The following is a 24,632-nucleotide window of genomic DNA, read 5'->3' on the forward strand; positions in this document are numbered from 1 at the left end:
TCACAACAAACTATTGTGTCTAGTTAAGTCAAACCCTTCATTTTTATACTGTCATATTTGAATAATGCTGCCCTTGTGGGAATCACAACAAGGCAACATGTTAAAATATGCCATATGCATCATATGCACCAAGATATTACAATATCAATCCCTAATACTAGCCTTGTGGGAATCACAACATGCTAGCGTAGATAACCACCTGTAGCCTCTTTCCTAGACAATCAAATAGGTCAATCAAATAGTTGGCCAGGTAAGCAGATGGGAGGCTCTCCTTACTTAGTAAGGTCCTAATTAAATAACCACCTGTAGCCTCTTTTCTAGACACCAACTTAGTCAATTGATTCAGAATGGCTCAGCTTAAAGCAATTAACACTACGACTTAATTATGAATTTAGTGAAGGCCTTCAAATAGTAGTATCTTACTAACATTAAGCTCAACCATAAAGGACAATCAAATAATTGGCCAGGAAAGTAGGTGCAAGGCACCCCTCACTTAGAGAGTGAGGTCCTAATTAAATAACCACCTGTGGCTTCCTTCCTAGACACCAACTGAGTCGATTGTTCCAGAATGGGTCAGCCCAAAGTTTTCATACTACTATATCGGTCTCATTGCACATTCTATAATTTAGCACTAGCAATTATACTGTGCTACAATATGAATATAACACTATCTCATGGCATAAACTAATCATGCATACAAACAACCTAGCTATCACATAGCATCAAGATAATAGCACGTATTATCATTTGGTTAAAAGGATTAAGGGTGGCTCTGATACCACTGTTGGGTTTCCTAGTGCCCTAGGGCGCAGTGGAAGATACGGGATTATAAAATTTTCTTATAAAACCCATTATATGAAATCCTAATAAGCCAAGATCACCTTAATAGTATAACCAAATAATGTAGAAAATATAATCTTGGTATAGAAGAATACCTATCACGCTATATCCAATATGTCTGAAGACGTCCTAAGGTGCCCAAATGTTCACACTCCGATGTTGATCCACACAGGAATGGGTTCAAGACTCTAGCTCCACCAAAACTTGATTCTAATTGTTCAATCCTTCCAAAGAATTTAATTGGCTGATTTTCCTTCACTTCCTTCTTCCTTTCTACCTCTAAAACATTCACTAGCCTTTTTGTCCTAAAGAAGACCCTCTTGTCTTGGGATAGGACAAAAGAGAGAGGCTTGTAAGAAAGAAGGGATAAGGGAGAGAGAAGGAGAGACTTTTTCTTTGATGATCTTTAGAACCCCAAGGCACCTCCTTATTTATAAGAGATGGAGGGATGCATCATAAAGGGATGCATCCCATCCACACACCTCATCATGATGAGGCATGTGCCAAGAGAGGCATCCCATCATGATGGGGTGCTAAGGAGAAGGGTGTATCAACTTCTTTCTCATGTCTCCCTCTTAAATCCTGATGATCCAAGGGCCCAAATGCAGTGAACCAAAGCCAATGGTCCAGATCTAGGCGCCATCTAATGGTCCAGATCAAGGCATCATCATCCAGGGTGCCATCCAATGGTCCAGAAGCAAGATGCCATCACCGATGGTCCAGATTCAGGCGCTGAGCAACGGTCCAGATCTTTCATCCAGAGAGCCATCCAGTGGTCCAGATTCAGGCGCTGACCAATGGTCCAGATTCTTCATCCAGGAATCCATCCAATGGTCCAGATGAAGGTGCCAACCAGTGGACCAAAACCTTCATCCAGTAAACCATCCAATGGTCCAGATGAAGGCGCCAACCAGTGGACCAGATCCTTCATCCAGGGAGCAATCCAATGGTCCAGAAGTGAAGGCCCTATCAAATCCAATCCAATTGGGTTTAACCAACTTAAAGAAAACATTAAACCTAATCAAATCAGGTCTAATTAAATCCAAATGGGTTCCAACTCTTGGCTAACCCATATTAGGTCATGATCTAATCATATTAGATCAACCTAACCTAAGAATCAGATTCGAATTTAATTTGAATCAGGAGCTAGAGTTTGCAACACGTGCTAGCATGTTCATCTTGCAAACATGATCTAATCCAATTTGACCCTTGATCAATTTCCTTGTGTGTGACCCATTGGGTTCCTTATCTTAGCCAGCAGTAGGTGCAGGTGCAAGTTGACCTAACCTGATTAGAATACCTCTAATCCAATTTAGGTTCAATTTAGTGCTAAACCTGACTTAGCAATCAGAACCTTTCTGATGCTTTCATCTAATCAAACTCTTTGATCCGATCAACCCACAAGACATGATTGACGTCTAGCAACGTATCATGTCTACCCGAAAGATGAGGAATGTATTGGACAAATCCAAACATACCCTTCAGTGGCAAGTTACCGTGCAATTCAATCCCTCAGTCATACTACATCCTGAATAAGTGCATGAGTATGGATCAATATCAAACTCAATCACTTATTCATGTCTCTTTATCTTTTATATGATAATTCAAACAATGAAACATTAGAAACTCTTTTTAATATTCATTTTACTTTGATCAAAGGCTTCTTGAATCATCATAAGATTAGATTAATAGGATGTTACTTTCTCTTACTAGAAGTGACTGATTCCTTGTTGACCTACTCACAACCTTCGTACAAAATCCACCATATCCAGAATACTCCGCACACAACGCAATGTCATGAATGAGGGTAAACCAAAACATAGCTTCAAGTGCACAAGGTACCATGGTGATCTCAGGTCTAAGGATCACTTGCACAACTCCCACTATGAGAACCATCTTTTGATAATTAAGTAAGAATCCATAAGATGTTCTCATGGCTGGTCATTTCAGTGAACTCATTCCTCTAATGAGTACCCACATCTTTGTATTAGTGTCTCACACAAGTGATTGTGAGATCAATCACCCTCTACATCGAGCATACATAAGATGTGCCAGTCTTTCTGGTGATATTGATCCCCGACTCAATATACCAATTTGACTGGGAATATTCTAAATTAGGATTTTAGAATTTTAGGTCTCACTGGTATGATCTCATCATAACCCTAAAACCAATGTCCTAATTTATGGGGTTCATCATCTAATAATAAAACAGATAAGCAGAAAATGATGAAACACAATGCCTTTATTGATATATATCGAGTGTCAAAGTACATGATTTGGAGGATTACAAAGAGAAACCCATCAAATGATTGGCTTATAGGGCATCTACTCTTTCATCTGCCTCATTACATCGCCCTCCAGGCCACCTCACCCCTTTGCATGCGTGACACGTGATGGAGCAGGACACCTCTTTTTCTTGCATGTGTGACATGTGTCTTGGCAGGACACCTCATCGGACACCTCATAGGGACACCTCACCCTCTTCTTGGCCTATAAATAGGCCATCCCTCTTTCTTCTTCTCGATGACCAAGAGCACCAGAGAAAGAGAGTGAGAGGAGTGAGTAGTTCTAAATGTGAAAGCCCAAGAAGGAGTTCTTGAGCTGTGAAGGTCCATCTTCTTCCTTCTTCTCCCTTTCAGCCAACCTTCTGTCTCCCTGCGAGCTAGCACTCTCCGGGAAGCTGATCATTCCGGAGCTTCGCGTGGATGAGTCATCGAGGCCGGACGCTTGTGCGGCTGCGAAGCATCCTTGAAGGAACCTCCTTCTAAAGGTAAGAGATCTGATCTCTTTTATGGTTGAGATATGATCTCAATCTTCAAATCACAAGAAGTTATGATTTATGCATATTTATTTGAATCACACAATCCTCGGGATCTGAGGGCTTTGTGATATATGGTGTCAAAGCAAAGGATTAGTGGAGACTATCTGATTCCTGGGAACTCTCACGCGTGATCGTGTGACGAAGCGTGGCTCTCCACCCGGGGCCTCATGTGATGAGTGCTTTGATAGGCACGCGCGGGTGTCACCCTATTTATTGGGACTGAGCCCGCGCCACATGTGATGTGCAGTTGAAGACTGTCTTCGACTGGTACCAGAGTCAAAATATCTAAAACATCAAGCATGTTTTGGGTTAAAATGTTTAACCCGTTCTTTCCGCATAAAAATTTTCTGAAATTCATGCTTAGCCCTCTTTGCGCGCACCATCATCTTTACCAGGGGAGTGTGAGAGATCCGAGAAATAGTGGAAGGATTTGATCCAATTTTGTTTTAAAAGTTCCTAAAACAAATTAATGTCAAATACAAATTTCTAATTAGAATCTTTACTCTCTACAGATGTCAATGGCTTCCAACCCAATAGTTCGAATTCTAGATAACAATAGGTTGATCGGACCAAACTATAAAGATTGGCTCCACAACTTGAAGATTGTCTTGAGTTGCGAAAAGATAGCTTATGTTCTTGACCATGAACTCTTGGTGTTACCAACCCGTGCAACCAATGAGCAGCGTGAGATGCATGCAAAATGGTTGGATGACGACAATAAGGTTAGGTGCTACATTTTGGCATCCATGTCCAACGAATTACAATGCCAGCATGAGAGCATGAAGACTGCTAAGGACATACTTGATCACCTACAAGAGTTGTATGGTGAACAGAGTCGCGCAGCAAGGTTTGAAGTATCCAAGCGGCTCTTCAAAGCCAAGATGCGTGATGGGCAGTCCGTCCATGATCATGGTTTGGCCATGATCAAGGATCTTGAGGAGCTTGAGAAGCTTGGCATGACCATGCATAAGGATTTGCAAACGAATTTGATCCTACAATCGTTGCCATCTTCATATGGGCAGTTTATTGTAAACTATCATATGGATAAAATTGAATGCACCAAACTTGAATTGTTGAATATGTTGGTAATAACTGTGGGAGCCTTGAAAGGTTCAAAGGGCACAGTTCTCACTGCTGAGCTAGCTTCTCTTTCCAAGAGAAAGTCTACTAGAAAGAAGAAGAAGCCTACGAAGGAGCAAAGACCGAGAAAAAGCTGAAGAAGGAAGTTCTTAAGAAGAAGACCGAACCCAAAGAAAAATATTTTCATTGCAATGAAGACGGCCATTGGAAGAGGAACTGTCCTATCTACATTGGAAACATAAAGAGCAAGAAGGGTGACACGCCTTCTGAAGGTATGTCTAATATGCTCATTATTGAAACTAATCTAACGGTTTCTTCTATTTCCAGTTGGATTATAGACTCTGGTTCTAGTGTTCACTTGTGCACTACCATGCAGGGTCTAAAGAAAAGTAGAAGGCTTAAGAAAGATGCGGTAACCCTACGAGTTGGCAATGGAGCAAGAGTTGCTGTTGTTGCTGTGTGCATATTCCTTTTGCATTTACCATCAGGATTTAGTTTGATACTTAGAGATTGTTATTTTGTACCTAGTGCTAGTAGAAATCTGATTTCTGTATCTTATCTAGCACAGAAACATTATGAATTCAATTTCAATAAAAATTATGTTTCTATTTATTTGCGAAATAAACTGTTTGGACGTAGTTTTATGATTGACGGTCTCTATCACTTACATATGGATGTATCTGTAAACGTATCTGAGCGTACAGTGAGTACCATAGGATCTAAAAGATCTAGAGATGAGATAAATCAAAAGGATTTATGGCACCTCAGACTTGGTCATATAGAAGAAGACAGAATTAACAAATTGGAGAAACATGAACTTTTGAGTTCATTGACTTCTGAGTTATATTCGATTTGTAAATCTTGCCTTCAAGAAAAAATGGCCAAATTACCCTTTGTAGGACACAGGGAGAGGTCCACTGAAATACTTGCCCTAGTACACACTGATGTGTGTAGCCCATTCGATGTGCAGGCTAGGGGTCAATTTTTTTACTTTATTACTTTTATTGATGATTTCTCACGGTATGGTTATGTCTATCTTATGAGACAAAAATCTGAAGCATTTGAAAGGTTCAAAGAATTCAGATTTGAAGTAGAAAAACAGACAGAGAAACTCATTAAGGTTCTTCAATCAGATCGAGGAGGAGAATATCTTAGTGGAGAGTTTCACAATTATCTCAAACAAAATGGTATAGTTTCACAATGGACACCTCCTGAAACACCTCAACTCAACGGAGTATCAGAAAGGAGGAAACAGACTCTATTGGATATGGTCAGGTCCATGATGAGCTTCACTGACTTACCCTTATTCTTGTGGGGAGATACTCTACTTACAGCTATCTATATATTGAATAGAGTTTCCTCTATGTCCGTTCCTACCACACCATATGAGATATGGCATGGTAAGAAACCAAATCTTGGTTATCTTAAGATTTGGGGATGTCCAGCCCAAGTTAAGCGACCACAGGCAGACAAGTTAGAGTATAGGACAATTGGTGCTCGTTTCATTAGATATCCTAAAGAGTCGTTAGGATACAATTTTTACATCCTAGAAGATCACAAAGTATTTATGAGCCGACATGCCATCTTCTTGAAAAAATAGTTTATTTTTGATAGAGGCAGTGGGAGAAAAATTGAGCTCGAAGAGAAAGTCTCTGAAGAGCAATGAGCAATTGAGCCTAGTGAACCTATTCACATTGAGTCAATACATGAAGAACCTCGTCCACTTCGTAGATCCAGTAGGATCTCCCATCCTCCTGAAAGATACTTAGGTATGCTTACAGAGGAAATAGAGGAAGAGTTCCTCATGGGAGAAAGAGATCATAGTAATGATCCCAAGACCTACAACGAAGCGATGTTTGATATCGACTCCAAAAAATGGACGGATGCGATGAAGTCAGAAATAGACTCCATGCATTCCAACCAAGTATGGACCTTAGTAGATCCGCCTGAAGGTATAGTACCTATTGGGTATAAATGGATCTACAAAAGAAAAATGGGTTCGGATGGCAAGATAGAGACCTATAAGGCAAGGTTGGTGGCAAAAGGTTATAGTCAATGCGAAGGCATTGACTATCAAGATACCTTTTCACCAGTAGCCATGCTGAAGTCCATTCGAACGTTGCTTGCCATTGTTGCTTATCATGATTATAAGATATGGCAGATGGATGTGAAAACTGCTTTTCTTAATAGATATCTTGAGGAAGATATCTATATGCAACAGTCTCAGGGTTTCACTTTCAGTGATGGTGATCACAAGGTCTGTAAGCTGCAAAGATCCATTTATGGACTAAAATAAGCATCTCGGAGTTGGAACACTCGTTTTGATGATGTGATCAAATCATTTGATTTCATCAAAAATGAAGAGAAGCCATATGTGTACAAAAAGGTCAGTGGGAGGGCTATAGTATTCCTCGTATTGTACGTAGATGATATACTCCTAATTGGGAATGATATTCCCATGCTCACATCGGTCAAGTTATGGCTATCTAAGAAGTTTTCCATGAAAGACCTAGTGAAGCATCATATATTTTGGAAATTAAGGTCTATAGAGATAGATCTAAGAGGATGCTTGGCCTATCACAGAAAATGTACATAGAGGAAGTGCTGAAGAGGTTCAGCATGGAAAACTCTAAAAGAGGATTGTTACCCCTAAAGCATGGAATAAATCTCTCCAAGAAGATGTGTCCCAAAACATCTGAAGAGATTCAGCGCATGAGTAGGATCCCTTATGCATCGGCAATAGGAAGCCTCATGTAGGCCATGCTATGTACTCGACCTGATATAGCACATGCTGTGAGTGTCACGAGCAGATATCAGTCGAATCCAGGCAAGGAGCACTGGATAGCTGTGAAAAATATCCTTAAGTACTTGAGAAGGACTAAGGATATGTTTTTGGTCTTTGGGGGAGGCACAGGTAGAAGGATATACTGATTCAGACTTCATGACTGACCCTAATGATAGAAAGTCTACATCAGGATATGTATTCTTATGCAATAGAGGATCGGTAAATTGGAAGAGTTCCAAGCAACTGATTATTGCAGATTCTACCATGGAAGCAGAGTACATTGCTGCATCGGATGCTGCGAAAGAAGCGTTCTGGTACAAGAAGTTTGTCAAAGAGCTATGAGTCATGTCATCAGATGCCATAACTATTTTTTGCGACAACAACGGTGCCATAGCCCTGGCTAAGGAGCCGAGGTCTCACCAGAAGTCCAAGCACATAGAGCGGCGATTTTATTTAATTCGTGACTACCTCGAAAAGAAATATGTAGAGGTGCAGAGAGTAGACTTCACTGATAATGTGGCGGACCCATTTACTAAGCAGCTGAGTCAGAAGAAATTAGAAGTCCATCTTGAAAAAATGGGACTTAATTATATGTCTGATTGGCTTTAGTGCAAGTGGGAGAATATTAGAAGTATGCCCTAGAAGCCAACGTGGCTGACGCATATTTGTAATATGGGGCATAAATTTGTAATTTGACACTTATTAATAAATAAGATTGGGCAATTTATTTTTTATTCATGTTTGTATGTGTCCATGAATCATCCATGAAATTAATAGATGATGACACATAATTTTAAGAAGTTGAGAATTTGAGGCATGTGTCATTAGAGATTAATTTCTAAATGCTCCTGATCGATGGATCCATCACGAGGGACGGTGATCGATCCACTGAGATTAGTGCACAGATCCTTAGTCAGATGGACGAGTCTCGAGTCCACGGTATAGAGACACTGGAGTGATTATGCAAGTACTTGTTAGAGAACAAGGTACTGAGCGTGACCAAAGATGGTAGTCACATGGATGTCTATCCACTTGTCAGTGACTACTTATACTGCAGTTGTATGACTGGTCCTTTAACCTGCGATGCCTCAGCTATTCACTATGAGGTTGCTGTAGTTTGACGAGCATGTGAACTTGGGCCCTAGCCATTCAGGTCCTTGTAGTGCGGATTGGCTATAGTAGGTTCATTTTGGAATAGGGTTACATCTAGATGGGATCTATCGACCTTGATAGATTATAAGTGATCCTATGTAATTTATGAGACTGGGTTCGATAAATTTCTGGCCAGATATTTTGAAAAAAGAGTTTTCCATATCTCGAACTAGAAGTCGTATAAATTTGACACATGACAGACGATGGAATTTGACGAGATATCCATAACCTCCGTCACGTCGGGATTCATGATAGAGGAACTGTATCATACGCTAACTGCACCAAGAGGTTCAGATATTCTATTCTGCTGGATTGCCACCATATATTGCTAGGTGTCACTAGTGGATTGTGAGACTCGAAGGCATTCACTTGGTGATCAGTGAACCCTAAGAGTAGAACTGAAATCGTTTCAGTCCATTGAAAGGAGTTTCAGTGATATTGGGATGGAGATCTCAATATTTCTCACTACCAGTCAGAATAGAACCTACGGGGTCACACACATAGAGGATTTAATTAGTCAGACTATCATAATTATGATTTGGAATCATAATAGAAATCAATCATCAATATGATTGGTGATTGAATTAACCCACTAAGTGTTAGTGAGTTAATGGAAGAAGAATTAAGTGGAATTGATTGCAATTGGATTGCAATTGGGCTGATTTAATGAGCCAAATCAAATTGGGTTCGACCCAAATTGATTTGGGTTCATGATTGGGTCAATTTGATTAAACCAAGGTTTGTGTGGATTTTAAAGACTACATGTCGTCGTAGGATGAATATGACTTAAGTCATGTTCACACTATGTAGACTTTAAAGTCCATATGGCGTCGTAGGATGCATGCTCCCAAATCAATTAATTCTCCTAATGAGATTAGGAATCCTAATGCGATTAGAAAATTAATTAATTGATTAAAGAGACACATGTCATGCATCTATGAGCACAAGAATTGGACACCTGGCATTAATCCAAGGATGGTTTATAGTCCCATACTCCTAATAAGATTAGGAGGAGCCCTAAACCCAATCTATAAAAGGGTAGCAAGGGAGAAGTTATGAATCAATTCTCTCCTCTTCCTCTCCACGCCTCCTCTTCTTTCCTCCTCCTTCTCCACAGTAGGAAGGGGTCTTCATCCTCCTCTTCTTCCACGGTAGCAAGGCAAGGAAGATCCACATGCAAGGTTCCTCCTTCCTCTTCCTCCATCGCGAGCAAGGTTGAAGAAAAAAGGGTTCTTCTTTAAGGAGGTATGTTGCAGATTTTTATCTTCTAATCTATATAATAATCATGAGAGGTCTTTGCAAGGAGCTAGCACTCCGGTAGACCCTATCTCAGATGATTAGATCCTCGTGTGGATACCTGTAGAGGCCGGACAATTGTGTGGCTCAAATAGGAACCTAGATAGATCATCAGAATGTGGTGTTCTTCACCTGTAGAATTTTTGAAGATGAGATCTTCAAATTAATTTCTTCTGATTTTAGTTTCAGTTTTATGAATCTTAATCAACCTTCCTCAGATCCTAATCTTCCCTCCCTAATGAATTCAAAGATCTTCTGGATTTGGATCCAGAAAAATTTTTGAATTCTATGATCCGAGGCGCGTTCATGCGATAAACGACGTTTCGTTCGAATTCCGCTGTGAATGTCGCATCGAACGGGACGTAACTCAGCACATGATTGGGTCAATTTGATTAAACCAAAGTTTGTACGGATTTTAAAGACTACATGTCGTCGTAGGATGAATATGACTTAAGTCATGTTCACACTATGCGGACTTTAAAGTCCACATGGTATCGTAGGATGCATGCTCCCAAATCAATTAATTCTCCTAATGAGATTAGGAATCCTAATGTGATTAGAAAATTAATCAATTGATTAAGTGGACACATGTCATGCATCTATGAGCATAAGGATTGGACACTTGGCATTAATCCAAGGGTAGGTTATAGTCCCATACTCCTAATAAGATTAGGAGAAGCTCTAAACCCAATCTATAAAAGGGTAGGAAGGGAGACATTATGAATTAATTCTCTCCTCTTTCTCCCCACATCTCCTCTCTCCCTCTCTTCTTCCTTCCTTCTCCACAGCAGCAAGGGGACCTCGTCTTTCTCTTCATCCACGGGAGCAAGGCAAGGAAGATTCTGTTGGGAACCCGCCCATGCCGCAGAAAATTAAAAAAATTTCAGATGGCAGCGGAAGAGGCATGCGTGGGATCGACGTTCATCTCATGAACGTTGTTCAAAAACCGTTCATAGATAGATTAGGATTAAAAACTTTTTAAACCTTTAGAAAGATTAGATCTTCACCTTGTGCGGGTAGATGATCACCGCAAACTGAAGTTCGTGGTTTAGGATGAAGGTTCGCTTGAAGCCGTTCACGTGTCCGGCCTCTACGGGTATCCACATGAAGTAGAGATCCGTTACAGTCCTACTATCGTGGATCCCTACAGGACGGAGGTCATGGACAACTCGTTAAACCTCATCGTCTATCATATGTCAAGATTTATTCGACTTAAGTTCGAGAGTAGAAAACTCTTTCTCCACTGTTTTTACAGCTCCGGCCGAAGTCTTACGAACTCTGTCTTATAAATCACATAGGATCTCTCCTTATCTACCAAGGTCGATAGATTCCATATAGGTGCATACCCTACTCCTACAGTGAACCTATTGCAGCCAATCTACACTGCATGGATCCGTATATCTAGAGACCATGTATACGTACAGTCAAACTACAATAACCTCACTGTGAGTAACCGAAGCACCTCATGTCAAAGGACCAGTCACACTACTGCAACATCAAGTAAGTCACTGACGAGTGGATAGACATCCAAGTGACTTCTTATCTTGATCACACTCAGTACCCTTGTTCTTTAACAAGCACCTGCATTATTGCTTTAGTGTCGCCACACCGTGGACTCGAGTCTCGTCCATCCACAAGGAAAGCAATGTGTGCACTGATCTCATCGGATCGATCATCATCCTCGTGATGATCCATTGATCGGAGCATTCAGAGATTAATCACCAATGATACATGGCTCAAATTCTTAACTCTTAAGAATATGTATCATCATCTTATTAATTCTTGGACGATTCATAGACACATAAACAATATGAATGAAAAAGATGTCTTTTATTTATTCAATAATAAATAGTCAGTACAAAATTATGTCCTAGAATTAACAATGTGTCAGCCAAATTGGCTTCTAGGGCATACATCTAACAATCTCCCACTTGCACTAAAGCCAATCAATCATATATCTAAGTTCCATCTTCTCAAGGTGGGCTTCAGTCTTTTGCTGACTCAGCTGCTTAGTGAACGGATTCACCACGTTGTCCACGGAGTTTACTCTCTGCACCTCGACATACTTCTTCTCAATATTGTCGCGTATGAGGTGGAAGCGCCGCTCCATATGCTTGGACTTCTGATGAGACCTTGGCTCCTTAGCAAGAGCTATGGCACCATTATTATCGTAGTAGAGTATTATGGCATCTGATGATATTACATCCAATTCCGCAATGAATTTCTTGAACCAGAAGCTTTTCTTAGCAGCTTCAGAGGCGGCGATATATTCAGCTCCCATAGTAAAATCAGCAATGATCGGTTGTTTAGAACTTTTTCAATTCACCGTACCATCATTGCACAAGAACACATATCTAGATGTAGAATTTCTATCATCGATATCAGTCATGAAGTCTGAATCTGTGTACCCTTCTACCTTTAATTCTGATGTTCCTCCATAGATCAAGAATAAATCTTTAGTTCTTCTTAAGTACTTAAGAATATTTTTCACAGCTATCCAATGCTCTTCACCTGAATTCGACTGATATCTGCTTGTGACACTTACAGCAAGGGCTATATCAGGTCGTGTACACAGCATGGCATACATGAGCCGCCTGTTAGATGTATGCCCTAGAAGCCAATTTGGCTGACACATTGTTGATTCTAGGGACATAATTTTATACTTGACTGTTTATTATTGAATAAATAAAAGGCATCTTTTCATTTATATTATTTATGTGTCTATGAATCGTCCAAGGAATTAATAAGATGATGATACATATTCCCAAGAGTTGAGAATTTGAGCCATGTATCATTGGTGATTAATTTCTAAATACTCCTGATCAATGGATCATCACAAGGACGGTGATCGATCCGATCAGTGCACAGATCACTTTCCTTCTGGATGGACGAGACTTGAGTCCACAGTGTAGGGACACTGAAGTGATAGTGCAGGTGCTTGTTAGAGAACAAGGGTACTGAGCGTGACCAAGACAAGAAGTCACTTGGATGTCTATCCACTCGTCAGTGACTTGCTTGATGTTGCAGTAGTGTGACTGGTCCTTTGACCTGCGGTGCTTCGGCTACTCACAGTGAGGTTATTGTAGTTTGACTGCACACATACATGGTCTCTAGCCATATGGGTCCATGCAGTGTAGATTGGCTGCAGTAGGTTCACTGTAGGAGTAGGGTATGCACCTATAAGGAATCTATCGACCTTGATAGAAAAGGAGTGATCCTATGTGATTTGTTAGACTGAGTTCTAAGACCTTGGCCAGGGCAGTAATATAAAGTGAAAAAGAGTTTTCCACTATCGAACTCAAGTCGAACAAATCTTGACATATGACAGACGATGGGGTTTGACGAGTTGTCCATGACCTCCGTCCTGTAGGGATCCACGATAGTAGGACTGTATCACACGTTAACTGTACCTAGAGGTTCATCTTTCTATTCTACTGGGTAGCCACTACATGCTGCTAGGTGTCACTGGTGGATGGTGGGACTCATAGGGATTATCTTGATGATCGATAAACCCTAATGAGTTGAGTTGGAATCGTTCCAACCCATTGAAAGGAGTTTTCAATGATATTGAGATAGAGATCACAATATATCTCACTACCAGTCAGAGTAGAACCTATGGGGTCACACACACTAGAAGTATTGACCGATCCGATGGTTGAAATCGTGATTAGGAATCACAAGTAATCAATTTGATTGATAAGAAGTTGAAGAAGGAAAGGGAATTAATTAATTGGACTTGAAACAAGAATCCTACTTTGGGTAGGATTCCTAGAGTCCTAATTGGATTAGGACTGGGAATCCTAGTTGGAGTAGGACTGGAATTCCTACTTGGAATAGGATTCCTACAATCCTAATGAGATTAGGAACTTTGAATTAAAATTGGATTCCTACTTGGAGTAGGATTCCTAGAAATCCTAATTGGATTAGGACTTCGAATTCAAATAAAGTCCTAATTGGATTAGGACTAAAATTAAACAAATCCTAATTGGATTAGGATTCCTTAAGTCTAAATTAATTATTAATCTAATGAATCAACATGACTCCTAATTGGATTAGGATTGAAGAGTTCAATTAAGTCATGATTCATTCAAGTCCTAATTGGATTAGGACTAGCGTAGATTGAACCCAAATTTGGCTAATCCTAATTAGATTAGGATTAAACCATGAGAGAGGCACCTAATCCTTTTTGGAAGAGGATTGGGTTAACCAAGTAAGAGGGGCATCAGCCCCTCTTCACTTAGTTGGTGCGACATGAAGAGAGAAAGGGGGCCGGCGCCCCCTCTTGGAAAGTAGTCAAGGGCTCCTAACTTGTAGGAGCCCTTCATCCTTATTAAAGGAGGACTAGGGCCGGCACCCTAGATGGACCTTTCTCCTCTTCATCACGTGGCCACCCCCTCTCCATCTCTCCTTGGTTCAGCCGCCATCAGAAAAGGGAAAAGAAGAGGAGGCGTCTCCCTCCTCTTGGTCTTCTTCCTTGGCTCCAACGCATGGAAAAAGAAGAAGGCTGCAGGGGCTTTTGATTTTCTTCCCATCTTCATCCTTCTTCTTCCTCCTCTCAAGCACAATCAAGGGTTGATTGAAAGAGAGGAGATCAGCCATCAAAGCTATCTCTGCAAGGGAGCTAGCACCCCGGTGAGATAGAGAGCTTGGATCGGATCCTGCTTCGTGTGGATACCCGTAGAGGCCGGACGTTTGAACGGCTTCAAGCGAACCCTCTTCCAAAACCACGAATTCAGATTTGCGGTGATCATCTACCCGCGCAAGGTGAAGATTTGATCTTCCTAATAGTTTTAAAAGTTTTAATTCTTACCTAATTACGAAAGGTCTCGAAACAACGTTCATGCGATGAACGTCGATCCCGTGCATGCCTCTTCCGCTGCCATCTGATTTAATTTTTGAAATATCAGCGGCGTGTGCGGGTTCCCAACACCGCCCTATTGTCGATGCATAAGGGATCTTGCTCATGTGTTGAATCTCTTCAGATGTGCTGGGGCACATCTTCTTGGAGAGATGAATTCCATGCCTAAGGGGTAAGAGACCTCTTTTGGAGTTTTCCATGCTGAATCTTTTCAGCACTTCCTCTATGTACATCTTCTGTGATAGGCCAAGCATCCTTTTAGATCTATCTCTATAAATCTTTATCCCTAGAATATAGGATGCTTCCCCAAGGTCTTTCATGGAGAATTCTTTTGACAACCAGACCTTGACCGAGGTTAGCATGAAAATATCATTTCCTATCAAGAGAATGTCATCCACATACAATATGAGTAATACGACAGCACTCCCACTAACCTTCTTGTAAACACACGGTTCCTCTTCGTTCTTGATGAAATCAAACATTTTGATTGCATCATTGAAACGAGTGTTCCAACTCCGAGATGCTTGCTTTAGTCTATAAATGGACCTTTGCAGCTTGCAGACCTTGTGATCTTCATCATTGGAAGTGAAACCCAAAGGCTGTTCCATATAGATATCTTCATCAAGATATCCATTTAGGAAAATTGTTTTCACGTCCATCTGTCAAATTTCATAATCATGAAATGCTGCAATGGCAAGCAATGTTCGGATGGATTTCAGCATGGCTACAGGTGAAAAGGTCTCCTGATAATCAATGCCTTCGCGTTGACTATACCCTTTCGCTACTAGCCTTGCCTTATAGATCTCTACCTTTCCATCCGAACCTATCTTCCTTTTGTAGATCCATTTGCATCCAATAGGTACAATACCTTCTGGTGGATCCACTAAAGTCCAGACTTGGTTGGAATGCATGGAGTCAAACTCTAACTTCATAGCTTCCAACCATTTCTCGGAATCGATATCTGATATCGCCTCGTTGTAGGTTTTGGGATCCTCTGTGGGTTCCCTATCTCCCATGAGGAACATTTTCTTAGTATCCTCTTCAAGCATACCTAAGTATCTATCAGGAGGATGGGAGATCCTACTAGATCTGCGAGGTGGAGGAACAACGTGTACTGGCTCTATATAAATGGGTTCTATAGGATCCATGACTCGTTGCTTTTCAGAAACTTTCTCTTCAAGCTCAATTTTCCTCCCACTGCCTCTATCAAGGATAAACTGTTTTTCCAAGAAGATGACATGTCGGCTCACAAACACATTGTGATCCTCTGAGATGTAAAAATTATATCCTAATGACTCTTTAGGATATCCTATGAAACGAGCACTTATGGTCCTAGCCTCTAGCTTGTCCGCTTGTAGTCGCTTGACGTGGGCCGGACATCCCCAAATCTTGAGATGACCAAGACTTGGTTTCTTACCATGCCATATCTCATACGATGTGGTAGAAACGGATTTAGAGGGAACTCTATTCAGTAGATATACTGTGGTAAGTAAGGCATCTCCCCAAAAAAATATAGGTAAATCAGTGAAGCTCATCATGGACCGGACCATATCCAATAAAATCCGATTTCTTCTCTCTGACATCCCATTGAGTTGAGGTGTATCCGGAGGAGTCCATTGTGAGACTATGCCATTCTCTTTGAGATAGTCCCAAAATTCTCCACTAAGGTATTCTCCTCTTCGATCTAATTGAAGAGCCTTAAGCGATTTTTCAGTTTGTTTTTCTACTTCATTTCTGAACTCTTTGAACTTTTCAAAAGATTCAGATTTGTGTCTCATAAGATACACATACCCATACCGTGAATAATCATCGGTAAAGGTAATAAAGTATGAATAACATCCTCTGGCCTGTACATCGAATGGGCCACACACATCTATGTGTACCAGATTAAGTATTTCAGTGGTCCTCTCCTCATGTCCTACAAAGGGCAATCTAGCCATTTTTTCTTGAAGACAAAACTCGCAAACTGGATATGACTCGGAAGTCAATGAGCCGAGAAGCCCATCTTTATCCATTTTGTTCATTCTGTCCTCTCCAACATAGCCAAGCCTGAGGTGCCACAAATACTTCTGGTTTATCTCATCCCTGGATCTCTTGGATCCTTTGACACTCACTTCTTGCTCAGACACGTTTATAGATACATCCATATGCAAATGATAGAGACTGTCAATCATAAAACCACGTGCGACTATTTTATTTCTGAAATAAATAGAACACCAGTCTTTGTCAAAAGTAAAAACATGACCTTCCTGTGCTAGACATCAAACAAAAATCAAATTTCTGCAAGCAGCAGGTATATAATAACAGTCTCTAAGTAATAAACTAAAACCAGACGGTAGTCGCAGAGGGTAGGTGCCCACAGCCACAGCAGCAACTTTTGCCCCGTTGCCAACCCGAAGGGTTACCGCACCTTCCGCCAGCCTTCTACTTTCCTTTAGACCCTGCATAGTAGTGCACAAGTGAGCACTAGAACCAGAATTTATAACCCAACTAGAAGTAGAGAAAACTGTAAGGTTAGTTTCAATTACGAGCAAGTCTAGCATACCTTCTGAAGGTGTGTCTGCCTTCTTGTTCTTCAGGCTCTCGAGGTATGAAGGACTGTTCCTCTTCCAGTGGCCATCGACATTGCAGTGGAAACATTTTTCTTTGTCATTAACCTTTTTCTTTTGAACTTCCTTCTTTGGCTTCTTGTCTTTCTTCTGCTTCTTTGCAAGCTTCCTTTTCTTCCAAGTAGACTTTCTCTTGGAACCAGAAGTCAACTCAGCAGCAAGGACATTGCCCCTTGAACCTTTCAAGGCTCCCTCAGCAGTTACCAACATGTTTAACAGTTCAGTCTTAGTGCATTCAATCTTATTCATGTGGTAGTTTACTATAAACTGTCCAAATGAATCAGGAAGGGATTGAAGGACCAGATCTACTTGCAATTCCTTATGCATGTTCATACCGAGCTTCTCAAGCTCCTCTAGGTCCTTGATCATAGTCAGACCGTGATCATGGACAGACTGCCCCTCGCGCATCTTTACTTTGAAGAGCCTCTTGGATACTTCAAAACGAGCTGTGCGACTCTGCTCACCATACAACTCTTGCAGGTGTGCCAGTATGTCCCTAGCAGTCTTCATATTCTTATGCTGGCATTGGAGTTCATGCGTCGCACGCTGATCAGCGATCGGACGTGCTGGTAATGTGGGGATATCATTGTCGAGCACATAGCCTATTTTCTCGCAACTCAGAATAATTTTGAGATTTCTAAGCCAATCTCTGTAATTGGTACCGGTCAATCGGTTGGTCTCAAGAATACGGATCAAAGGGTTTGAGGGTGACATTATGATCTGCAGAGAGTAAAGATTCTAGTTAGATTTTTGTACTTGATCCTAATTTATTCTAGGATCTTTTAGAACAAATGTACCTCCCACTATTTTCTCGAATTCCTCATACTTTCTTGGTAGAAAAACGAAAATCCTACACGACTAGAATTTCTAGTGGGTACTGCAGTCCCACCGATTTACGTGCCACCTCACCTAACAGTTATTGGTGACACATAAATGGATGAGTGTACAACTCTTGTACAATGCTTCTCAAGCATGTTACAGTGCTACTTGGTCTCTAAGTCGTGAAGACCTCACCTAACAGTTATTGGTCCCATTCCTTAGTTAAGTCAGACCCACCGTATAACCGTAGAAATAAAGTTGTCATTTAGTCCTCACCTAACAGTTATTGGTGCCCAACCCCACCTTTACTCCTACAACATCTCATGTCTATAGAGAGGTCCAGCTCTCCGATGCAACTTGCCCACTGTGTCCAGCCGAAACAAGTCAACACCAGAAAGACCTTAGCAGCTCTACTACAGTGGAAGACCTATGGACTTAATATTGGTTAATCATGTCTTAGTGTTTGCAACTTGAACTCTTCATAAGAGGTAATCGAACAATTGGCCAGGTAAGCAGGTGGGAGGCTCCCCTTACTCAGAGAGTAAGGTCCTAATTAAGTAACCACCTTTCATGCTTTCCTAGACACCAATTAGATCAATTAATCTAATATGACTCGCTCATGTTGGTTCACTCTTGACTTGATTGAGGAGGTTTTAGTTTAGGTCTCATTGGGATTGCTCTACTAGTTTGCATAATATGTAAACCTATCTACCCCACTCACATTCGCATCACATGCAAACGGTACATCGCAGGCAGTTATAATTGCAGCAATAAATAAAGGTAAACTTTAAATAGGTGATGATCATGGATTCTAATTAGGTCATATTACAAGCACATGCACGTCAATCGATCAGTTGGTCTTCAATTCTTGAATTGGTCCCGAGCCTCCTTGATTCGATCCTTGATCAACTCTTGATCTAATCGCCATCAACCGCTCAGATCGCCGTTCATCTCATGTACTGTCTTCGACTTGATCGTTGACGTACATTACATCACAAAAATACAACCAGATATAAAATAATAAATTACATCCTCTTTTAGGAGGCACACAGGCCTCTCAAAACATCAAATAAGATGCATGCAAGCATCTGAAAAATTACATGACATTATAGATCACATCGCAAGCTATTACATTTGATACCAAAAGGGTTTGAATCTTATGATCATCACCGCGTGCAACAATTATAATTTTCAGATCTGAAATCTAATTGATTATCTTATGACATGGGTTGCTGATCATGCTAAACATGATTCTAAACTTTGTAATCCCATTAACAATGCAATTAGAATCATCAATTTATCACATAAAAATCAACATGCAAAAATCAGCAACCCAGAAAAAATTTGCATGCAGAAAAATTTAAGCATGCATAATCTTTCAATTTTCAGATCTTATACGCCTTTTAATAATTAATCCTAACCTTAAACTACGAAGCCTAGGCTCTGATACCACTGTTGGGAACCCGCCCTGAAGGGTTTTAGCATGTTATAATGCGCAGCGGAAGCTAGGGATTTTAAAAAATTTCTTAATAAAGTTCCTTAACATTAAACCCTTATAAGCCTAGATCACCTTAATAGAAGCAATCAAATAATAAAATATAAATGCAGAAATAAAAGAATACCTCTAACGCTAATCCAATGTGCAGAATTTCTACTAGGTGCCCAAATGTTCACCCTCCAACGTTGATCCACACGAAAACTTAATTCAAGTCTTAAGCTCCAAAGACTTTGATCCTTAATGCAAAATTCTTCTAAAGAACTCTAATGGCTTGCTTTCCTTCCTTTCTATTTTTCTTTCACCTTCTAAAATCACTTCTAATCCTTTTGTCCTAAAGAAGACCACCTTGTCTTGGATTAGGACATCCGAGAAGCAATGCTAGAAAGAGACAAAGCCTTGTAAGAAAGAAGGGATAAGGGAGAGAGAATGCGGTGGAGTTGGAATGATGAAACCCATGGAGCGCTAGCCTATTTATAATAGGCGTAGGGATGCATCTCCAAGGGATGCATCCCATCCACACATCCTTTCATGAAAGGGCATCATCTAAAGGGCCATATCAAATAAGAGGAGGCACAGATCAAGTGAGGAGGTGTATCAAATGATATGTCCTTTCATGTGGTGCCATATTTTGACCAAGTCAATATCACATGCCAATCACATGTCCATCATGCCTCACCTCTTGATCTTTCATGATGATGATCCAAGGGCTCCAATGCAAGGCGCCATTCACTTGACCCATTATGTCTTCATCTAATGGTGGGATTAAGATCCAATAGTCAATTATGATAGCCATCCTCTAACCCAATCCAATTGGGTTAAACCAACTCTCCATTATGTCTTCATCCAACGGTAGATCAAGATCTAACGGTCTAGATTGAATGATTTATCAAATCTAATCCAATTAGACTCAAACCAAGCCAATTAGGTGCCAACTCTTGGCTAACCCATATTAGAACATGATCTAATCAAATTAGATCAATTAAGAATCAAATTCGAATCCAATTCGAATCAGATTCGAATCCAATTTGAATCAGAAGCTAAGGGTTTGCAACACCTGCTAGGATGTTTATCTTGCAAACATGTGATAAGTGCTTAATAATCTATAATTTAGTTATCTTTCTATAGCACTTATCAATGTTCTTAAACTGATAAATACGTATTTTACCATGAAATTGAATGATCATTGAAATAAATTTAAAATATGGTAAAAAGTAAATAATTCTTTTCTTAAATCAGACTCTGAACTTGTCTCTCTCTTGTTTGCAATCTTTCATGAAAATTACAGGAAAACATATAAGGAGGAGATTGTGTTAACCCGGTTTGGTAACCTGATAGAGTTGTAATCAAGCTAAGGTTATAATTAAATAGGTTTTGGTCCTAATTAGATTGAAAGCTATAATTAATTATTTTTGTATGGAGAATATGTTTGATTAATTTTATTAAGTCACGGTCCTGTTTTTAGTTTTGTCGAGTCCGGTCTGAAGTAGTTTAGCAAGAATTGAATTAACATTGGGCTCGAGACCAAGTTCAAGCAAATTAAAGATCATAACTTACCTCAAATCCAAAGCCAATTCCCAAACCAATCCTATTCCTTTCTCGCGACCACTATCCAAGCAATCCAATGGTTCAGAAACTCCCGTCTCCGCATCACGTTTCCAAACTAAGCAAAATAGAGGAGATCCTTGTTTTAAATTCATATATGCCCATTTTCACATCAAAATAAAGTAAGAAAAATAATTTTTCCCAAAAATTACTGGAATCACTGTTCAGGTGAACAGTATTCCGAGGTAACACTGTTCATATGAACAGTGTTCCTTGAAAAACACTATTCATATGAACAGTGTTACAATAAAAATAAATAAATATATATATATAAGCCACTGTTTATCTTCTTCCTCCCTCCTTGCATCAGGGCCGTCCACCTTCCTCCCATCGATCCCGCATCGTGCCCACCGCGTTCATGCCATCTCCTCTTCCGGATTTCCAGCTCCTTCGCCATCAACCACGTCCGGCATCTCCTCTTCCGGATTTTCAGCTCCACGCCGTGACCAGCGCCTCCACACAGCTGCCATTCCGAGCATCCGAGACAAAATCGCATCCCAGCGTATCACGCCATGGATCCGACCACTTTCTTCTTCCGCTGCCCCCAGCATCCTGTTTCTCCGCCATCAGCCGGTGCAGCCCTCTTCCCAGCTCCTCCGCCATCAAATCTCTGTGATTCAGCCTTCTCCGCGATCATCGTCTGCCCAGCCGTCCGTGATCGGCTCGTCCAGCTCCTTCCGTCGATCCCGCGGCCATCTCACCTTATCTCGTCTGCACGTCAACCTTGAAGGATTCTGGCATGCTATAATGGGCAGCGGAAGCTAGGAATTTTAAAAATTTCTTGATAAAGTTCCTTAACATAAAATCCTTATAAGCCAAGATCACCTTAATGGAAGCAATCAAATAATATAATATAAATGCAGAAATAGAAGAATACCTCTAACGCTAATCCAATGTGCAGAATTTTTACTAGGTGCCCAAGTGTTCACCCTCCAATGTTGATCCACACGAAAACTTGATTTAAGTCTTAAGCTCCAAAGACTTTGATCCTTAATGCAGAATTCTTCTAAAGAACTATAATGGCTTGCTTTCCTTTCTTTCTATTTTTCTTTAACCTTCTAAAATCACTTCTAATCCTTTTGTCCTAAAGAAGACCACCTTGTCTTGGCTTAGGACACACTAGAAGCAATGCTAGAAAGAAAGAAACTAATGTAAGAAAGAAAGAAGAGAGAAGTGGGGTGGAGTTGGAATGATAAAACCCATGAAGTGCTAGCCTATTTATAATAGGTGTAGGGATGCATCTCCAAGGGATGCATCCCATCCACACATCTTCTCATGAAAGGGCATCATCTAAAGGGCCATATCAAATAAGAGGAGGTGCAGATCAAGTGAGGAGGTGTATCAAATGATATGTCCTTTCATATGGTGCCATATTTTGACCAAGTCAACATCACATGCTAATCACATGTCCATCACGCCTCACCTTTTGATCTTTCATGATGATGATCCAAGGGCTCCAATGCAAGGCGCCATTCACTTGACCCATTATGTCTTCATCCAATGGTGGGATTAAGATCCAATGGTCAATTATGGTAGCCATCCTCTAACTCAATCCAATTGGGTTAAACCAACTCTCCATTATGTCTTCATCCAACGGTAGATCAAAATCTAACGGTCTAGATTGAATGATTTATTAAATCTAATCTAATTAGACTCAAACCAAGCCAATTAGGTGCCAACTCTTGGCTAACCCATATTAGAACATGATCTAATCAAATTAGATCAATTAAGAATCGGATTCGAATCTAATTCGAATCAAGAGCTAAGGGTTTGCAACAGCTGCTAGGATGTCTATCTTGCAAACATGATCTAATCCAATTAGACCCTTAATAAGTTTTCTTGTGTGTGACCCATTGGGTTCCATACTTAGCCAGCAATAGGTGTGAGTGCGAGTTGACCCAACTTGATTAGAACTCTTCTAATCGATTTAAGTCCAAACTGTGCGAACCCGAACTTAACAATTAGAATTCTTTCTAATTGGTGATCAAATTAAACTCTTTAATTCGATCAAACCTATAAGACAAGATTGACGTCTAGCAACGTGTCATGTCTATCCGAAAAATATGAAATTTGGTGGAAATACCAAAAATACCCTTCAGTGGCAAGTTACCGTGCAATTCAATCCTTTAAACAAACTGCATCCCGAATATGTATATGAGTATGAATATATGTCAAACTCAATTTCATATTCATATATTTCTCAATCTTCTAATGATAATTCGAATAATGAAACATTAGAAACTCTTTCTAATTTTCATTGTGCTTTGATCAAAGGCTTCCTGAATTATCATATGATTAGAATAAATAGGATGCGATCTTCTCTTACTAGAAGTGATTAATTCTTTGTTAACCTACTCATAACCTTCGTACATATTCCACCATATCCAGAAGACCTCGTATATAACTTATTGTCATGAATGAGTGGAAACCAAAATATGGATTTATGTGCACAAGATACTATGGTGATCTCAGGTCAAAGGATCAGTTGCACAACTCCCACTAAGAGAATCATCTTTTGACATGTAAGTAAGACTTCATAAGATTTCTCTTTGTAGGTCAATTCAGTAAACTCATTTCTCTAATGAGCACCCACATCTTTATATTAGTGTCTCCACACAAGTGATTGTGAGATCAATCACTCTCTGCATCGAGCATACATAAGATGTGCCAGTCTTTCCGGTAAACATTGATCCCCGACTCAATGTACCAATGACTGGAAATATTTAAGATTAGAATTTTAGAATTTTAGGTCTCACTAGTATGATCTCATCATAGCCTCAAAATCATTGCTTTAATCTAAGGGTTTCATCACAAATATAATCAACAGCATATGATGAAACACAATGCCTTTATTTATATTGAATGTCATGTACATGATTTGGAAAATCAAAAGAAAATCCTTCACAATACATATTGCGATTGGCTTGTAGGGCATCTACTCTTTCAATCTCCCACTTGCACTAAAGCCAATCGCCCTTATATTTCATCCCCATACAATCGAGGTGGCGATCGAACTGCTGTTGTGGTAGAGCTTTAGTGAACGGGTCTGCTAAGTTGTTCTTTGTGTCTACTCGTTCAATGACTATGTCTTGTCTCTCGACGATCTCTCGAACGAGGTGGAAGCGTCTTAGAATATGCTTGGATTTGTGATGAGACCTTGGTTCCTTTGCTTGAGCAACAGCTCCAGTGTTGTCACAATAAACTGGAACTAGTCCAGCAATCTCAGGAACTACTCCTAACTCAGAGATGAACTTCTTCATCCAGACAGCTTC

Source organism: Phoenix dactylifera, chromosome 4 (assembly GCF_051530095.1).
Source record: "Phoenix dactylifera cultivar Ajwa chromosome 4, Ajwa_hap1_PhDact_Kaust_v1.1, whole genome shotgun sequence".
Classification (NCBI taxonomy): domain Eukaryota; kingdom Viridiplantae; phylum Streptophyta; class Magnoliopsida; order Arecales; family Arecaceae; genus Phoenix; species Phoenix dactylifera.